The sequence below is a fragment of the Arachis hypogaea genome, chromosome 16 (genome assembly GCF_003086295.3).
Source record: "Arachis hypogaea cultivar Tifrunner chromosome 16, arahy.Tifrunner.gnm2.J5K5, whole genome shotgun sequence".
In the NCBI taxonomy this organism is placed as follows: Eukaryota; Viridiplantae; Streptophyta; class Magnoliopsida; order Fabales; family Fabaceae; genus Arachis; species Arachis hypogaea.
The window spans coordinates 100,743,180-100,750,241 of NC_092051.1; the positions used below are offsets into that span (position 1 = coordinate 100,743,180).

General features: G+C 37.5%; 1 non-coding gene across 1 annotated transcript; it reads right to left on the reverse strand.

Annotated features, from left to right (window-relative positions):
• Positions 1 to 6,461: 6,461 nt before the first annotated feature.
• On the reverse strand, positions 6,462 to 6,569 carry LOC112760625 (small nucleolar RNA R71). Its single transcript, XR_003181057.1, has one exon. It is a non-coding gene; the product is annotated as a small nucleolar RNA R71 (small nucleolar RNA).
• Between the last annotated feature and the right edge of the window lie 493 nt (positions 6,570 to 7,062).

A 7,062-nucleotide genomic window follows, 5' to 3' on the forward strand; every position in this document is an offset into this window, starting at 1 on the left:
AGATATCAAGGACAACATTCAAGAGGAGGTCAACCACAAGCAATCCAACCCCTGGATCACTAGCAAGCAAGCTCAATCAAGCCATGTACAAAAAGAAAGCTTGCTGAGAGGAAACCAAGAAAGGGGACAATAGCTGAAACCTCTTCCCCCTTGAGGTCATTCCTCTTAACAAACTGGAAGAAGAGGAAGAAAGTGAAGAACAACATACCAACAGTAGGTAACGTTTCTCTTCTTTGCTTTGTTTTCTTTCTTTGCTTTGTTTAAATTCAATAAATAGGCACATGGTTATATTCTATGTTTGGTGTTGCCCTGCAACAAATTGTTTTCAATCCCTTGGGATGATTGCATCAATTTTACATGAAAGTGTCACACTAAGATTCTAAGTTTGGTGTGCCACTTATTTTTATATGCAAGTCATCCAGTAGCACCACTTGTCTGCATAATCACAATGCCTCTGCAAATTTATCTTTCTTTTGGTTTGACACTTTGTTATTCTGTCTACTTTAGTATTTCTCTGCTTTTAATGTTTTCACTTATTTTGCTTCTTAACTGTTTTTGTTAATACAAGCGCCAAGAGATCCTTATTCATGACAGATTTTTGGCTTGGTGATTGTATTCAACATATAACAGTTCCTTTTGTTTAGTTTTAATTCAAATAAATTGACATATGTTTGCATTCTAAGTTTGGTGTTGCTATGCAACAAAATTTGCTTCCAATCTTTACTAGATACTTGCATTAATTTCAAGTGAAAGTGTCACACTAAGTTTGGTATGCCACTTATCTTTTATGCAATGTATTGTGCTCACCGTCTTAAGTTTGCAATCACACTGTCTCTGTCTCTTGTGCCTTGATTATTATCTTTAATTTTGCTTGCTTAGAACACATGTACTACTAACATTTCATTGTGTAAGACATTCATGATCCATCTTAGCCCCATAGCCATTGTTCTAATTGTTGCTTGAGGATGAGCAAGCATTCTGAGTTTGGCAAGGGAAGAGGAAGAATAGACGAAAAAGGACAACAATGATGAAGATGAACTACAAGGTTGTAAAGTCCCTTTTCCTCTCATTTGTTTCTAGTACTCTAAATTGCATGATTGTCTTTATCTCTCTGTATGCATGTGTGGTATGAATAAGCATAGCTTGAATTTTGATTTGCAACATGTTGCTGTGACATTATGACTACCAACTTGAGTTTTGTGAATTCAAAAGCAAAAAAAAAAAAAAAAAAACGCATCATGATCATAAACAAACAAGAAATTAAAGAAGAACTTAGCATGTGCATACAAGTATTGAAAGGCTAGTCTGGTTAATTGTTGCTCAATCGCATTAGATTTTATTTAATTAAAGTTTTCATCTAGGACATTTTGTGAAATCTTTTGACAATCATGAAAACCTTGAAGAATCAAATACAATTAAAGCAAGAAAAGAAAAAGGGAAAGAATGAGAAAGCTGAAGGCTCTGAGTACCAATGACAATTTCATTGTTAAGTACTTGTGGTGTTTATGTATCAAGTAAAATGCTTGAAAACAAAACACTTAGAAGTCAAGGCTAGGCTCAAGTGCAAAAGCACTCCCTCAAAGCTCAAGGCTCTGAGCATCAATGATTAGAGAATCAAGAAAAGAAACAAATGAGCTTAATGAAGTCCCCTAGTTAAATGCTTGTGGTGCTTATGTATCAAGTGGTAATACTTGAAAACAAAGCATTTAGAGTCATAGCTTTATTATCAACTCATGGGGCAAAGCACCTAAAAGGAGAAGCTAATAAGAAAATCAAAAGCTTGTTTCAAGGAAGGAATATAAGACAAAGATTTCATAAATTGAAGTAGATAGAAGCATCAATCATTTACATTTCTTTTGTGATTGTAGCATCCTTAGAAAACTAGCTTACCATAAACATTGAGTTGCTATTCTTTTTACCTTGGATTGTCAATCTTTATTGCATGATTCTTTTCTTGCTTGGGGACAAGTAAGGTTTAAGTTTGGTGTTGTGATGACATGTTACCATGTCATATTTTTCTATGCTTTTTCATACAAGAAATTTATAATTAGTGCTTAATTATTGCATTCTTTTGTGCTTAAATGGTATATTTCCTTAATCTTTTAATTTTATAAATTTTGTAGGAAATAAGAAGAAAAAGAAGCAAAAGAGCACAAAATAAGCTAAAAAGAAGAAAAGAGGAATTTTGGGCATATTTTGGAGTTGAGAGTTAGGGAGGCATGAATGAACCACAAAAAGGTGATCGAGAGCGTTGCCAGGCAGGGAATGAACTGGCGTGTTCCCTGGCAACGCCCACAACAACGCCAAAGCCAAGAACTTGGGCCAGAGGAGGTCGAGCACGTTTTTGGTGGCGTGTTTGCCAACAACTTCACCAAAAACGCCCAGTCAAGGCAGCCTGACCTTGCCCTATTCAAAGGAGCATATCTTGAGCTAGAAAACTCCAAATGAGGTGATTTCAGTGGCATTGGAAAGTAGACATCAAGAGCTTTCCAACCATATATCATAGAATGAGATTGGAGTTCATTGGAAGACTCAAAAGCTGGCTTTATTTATAGCCTCAAACACTAAGGGCGTTGTTGTTGGCGTGTTTGCCAACAACTTGGGCAACAACGCCAGGCAGCCTGACCTTGCCTTCTTCAATGGAATATAACTTGAGCTACAGAGATCCAATTGAGGTACTTTCAGTTGCGTTGGAAAGCTGACATCCAGAGCTTTCCAACGATATATAATAGTCCATAGTGAAGCATGAAATGGAAGCTCGAATCAGAGTCATCTTTAGACCCCAAAAATAAGAAAATGAGGTTGAGATTCAAGGAGGTATGAATGAGCAAAAAAAGGGGGTCGAACAAGTTGCCAAGGCAAGGATGAACTGGCGTGTTCCTTGGAAACTTCAGCAACAGTGCCCAGGCTAAGAAATTGGGCTAGAGGAGTTATTGAGCACGTTATTAGTGGCGTGTTTGGCAAAAATGCCCAACCAATGCAGCCTGACCTTGCCCTCTTCAATGGAGCATAACTTGAGCTAGAAAGGTCCAAATGAGATGATCCTAAGTGCATTGGAAAGAAGACATTCCGAGCTTTTCAATGATATATAATAGTTTATATTGAAGCAAAGAATTGAAGCTCAAAGTTTAGGCAACATCAAGCATAAAAAGTGAAGTAAGAATGAAGAACAAGCCAAGTGTTTGGCAACAACTTGGGCAACAACTTGGGCAACAACGCCCAAACACCATGTCCCACTCCCAGGAAATTGCCATGCACGTTGGCAACATGTACCAAGGCTGGCGTGTTTGCCAGTAATGCCAGGCCATTGGGCCAGAGCAATGAGAATGAGCCCTGTTTCCTCTGTTTGACAAGAATTCTCACATGAAACAAAATCAACAAGAGCAAGGCCCAAATTGCTAATCCAAAAGGAGAATTTCAAGAAGTTTTAAGAATAGTATAAATAGAGAATAGTTTTGTACTAGAGGACACTCTTAGACATTTTTACAATTTACATCATAGTAGTTACTTTTACTAGCTTTTCACTCTGCTTGGTGCTACACTCCCAATTGGGAAGCATAGCAGGGAGGAAGTTAGTTTTCTTTTGCAATTTTTGAATTTCAGTTTTCAAGAACTTCTTCTTCATTCTTCATTATTCTTCTCTATTCAATTGGAATGTTTACTTTTGGACTTCTTGTTGAATTTAGAGCTATGATTCACTAAACCTCATTTTCATTAGGGGGAGGAGCTCTGCTCATTTGAATGGGTTGATAACTTTTCTTTTCCTTCTCAATTCAAGTGGTTCATCTAAGAGGAAACTCTTGTTCTTCACAGATTTAATCACCATCGAGAGAGGGATTGAATCTATATGAATTATGTGGTGAACTTGAGAAAGGAGCTACATAATTCAGTTTAGAGTTCATCCTTTCATGATTTCTTTGATCAATACACTTTGGGTTGGGAGGAAACTCTTGTTCTTCGCAGATTTAATCACCATCGAGAGAGGGATTGAATCTATATGAGTTATGTGGTGAACTTGAGAAAGGAGCTACATAATTCAGTTTAGAGTTCATCCTTTCATGATTTCTTTGATCAATACACTTTGGGTTGGTATGTGAGATGTAACCTCCCTTAGTTGAGATTCTGGAAGTTGTGTGGCTTGGATTAGAAATTGAACTTCATCTCTTCTCATGAACAATTAGATCACGAGAGTGGCAATTGGTTGTGTTGAGAGAAATTGAGTTACCAAGAGATTGGGACTCAATTACCCACAAATTGCCATGGATCTATACCCATGATTGAGAAGGAATTGATCAACATCAATTCATGAGAATTTGTATCTCTGATCCCTAATGATCTTTTCTATTATTATTCTCATCTCTTTTGTTCTTTAGTTATTTTGAATACCCATTACCCAATTCCATTTTTCATTCAAGCAATTTAACATTTCTGCCATTTACATTCTGCTCTAAATTACTTGCAATTAAATTTCTGCACTTTATATTCTTGCACTATACTTCCTTGCAATTTATATTTAATGTCATTTAAGTTTCTTGCACTCTAAGTTTCAGTCATTTACTTTTATTTTCTTTCTTCATTGCAATTCTTTAGATTCCTTGTCATTTAATTTTTGCAATTACGTTCAAGAATTAAAATCTTATGAATCAAAACAATGTCTGCTTAACTAGAATACCATTTAACTAAAGTTGCTTAATCCACCAATCTCTGTGGGATCGACCTCACTCTTAGTGAGTTTTATTACTTGATACGACCCGGTATACTTGCCGGTTGCGCGTTAATATTTTAATTTTCGAGTATCAATAATCTGCAGAATTCACTGGGGGCGATTTTGGGTCCTGTTTTGTCCCAGTTTTCGGCCCAGAAAAGCAGACGAGAGCCAGAGAACATGCAGAAACTAAAACAACATTCATTCTACACAGTTTTTAGTTTTTAGATCTAGTTTTACTCCTCCTCTAGGTTTTCTCTCTACACATTCATAGTTCTTAGGATTTTTATTTCTATTGCTCTTTGCATTGGGATATTGAGAAGAGTTATTACCTCATCAAGACTTCGTCATTCTAGTTCATTTTCTTTACTTGGCTTTACTCTTCCATGTCCTTTAATTTACTCAATTTTACTATTGGATTATTTTAGAATTTATTAATACAAGAGTTACTTTTATTTTTAATTGATTCCTTTGAGTTTTATTTATCATGTCTTTCTTTAATTCCCTTTCCTATGTTATGAGTTTTACATTCACAATGAGCGAGTAGTTCCCTAACTTGATGGGGAGTTGATTGAAAGGGACCCTTGAGTTGGAATGCTCAAAAGAGAAATTGTAATTGGGTTTATTGTTGGATTTCCATCTAGTCACTAACGCCAGTCCTTCCAAGTAAGCGGATTGGGACTTGTGAATAGAAACAGCATTCTAACTTGTTTGACTTTTCCTTACCTAGTAAGGGATAACTAAACAGAACAACCTTCAATTATCAATTAATCTTGAGAGTATTGCAACAAGAATAGGGCTTCCAACTAATCTACTCCCAGTCAAGGCTTTTATTTAAATTACTTAATTTCTCCAATTTAATTTCCTGTTTATTCAACTCAAACTCTTTCTGAAAATATCTGATTAATAAAATAGCACACCTTTCTGCAACTCGTTGGGAGACGACCTGGGATTCATACTCCCAGTATTTTAATTTTAATTTTTGTGACAACCCTTCTAAATTGATAAGCGGATTTCTGGTTGGTTAAGAACTATACTTGCAACGCATATTTTATAACAATTCTTGACTCGCCAATTTCTGCCACGTCAATTTTTGGCGCCATTGCCGGGGAATTGTAATAGAGTGCTAAAGTTATTGATTTGATTTTATTTATTTGCATTTTATTTTATTTTGCTACTATGAGCTGCTTGTTTTTTTCGTTAGATGACGCGTTCACTTCCCGATATAAACTTGCCAGTATTCGATCCTGAGATTGAAAGAACTATTTCACGAATAAGGCAAGCTCGGTGTCGGTTAGTCCTCTCTGAGGGCAGATCTAAAATGTCACTTGAGAAAGAAACCAGCCCCCGTTCTACTGATTTGGTTGATTTACGTGCAGGTAACATGGCAGCAGCTAGGAGAGTTACTATCCCGGAGGCTGGAGCCCCTGATTTTACAATGCAACCATTTCAAGCGCATCACCCAGCGGTGGCTACAGACTTTGAAATAAAGACCGCACTGCTCAATTTGATGCCCAAGTTTCATGGCTTGCCTGCTCAAGAGCCTATCAAGCACCTGAGAGATTTCCAAGCAGCCTGTTCTACTGTCAGGCGTGATGGTGCAGATGAAACTTCAATTTTGCTGAAAGCTTTCCCGTTTTCTCTTGAGGGGAAGGCAAGAGAGTGGTACTACAGTCAACCAGCAGCAACTGTATCCAACTGCGATACACTAAGAAGAGAATTCTTGGAAAAATTCTTTCCAGCGGAAGTTACTGGTAAACTCAGAAAAGACATTTCCATGATTGTTCAGGATGAATCTGAGACTCTCTATGAATACTGGGAGCACTTCAATAATCTTCTGGAAGCATGCCCCCACCATATGATTGACAAGATAGTGTTACTCGGTTACGTCACACAGGGCATGAGGCCCCAAGATAAAACCACATTGGAAAGTGCTAGCAATGGGTCTATGAAAAAGTACAAGACCACTGATGAGGCATGGCAATTGATCAGCGACTTAGCTGAATCTACTCGGAATCACAGGCAGAAACAAGGTTGTTCAAAAGCCGTTGTAGAAGTATCCTCTAGTAGAGAGACTGCTGCTCTAACTCAGAGTATCTGTGAAATGACCAACTTGCTGAAGCAGATGCAATTGAATCAACAACAAGTTCAGCAAGCTCAACCTTCTCCACCACAACAAAACCAACAGTTAGTCCCACAGAGAGTTTGCAAAATCTGTGTTGATTATAGCCACTATACTGATGAATGTCTGCAGCTCCAACAGGAAGACAACACCGTGGCAGCCACTCATAACTTCTATGACCGCCCCAACCAAGGGTACAATCAAGGTGGCAATTACAACCATGGATGGCAGGACA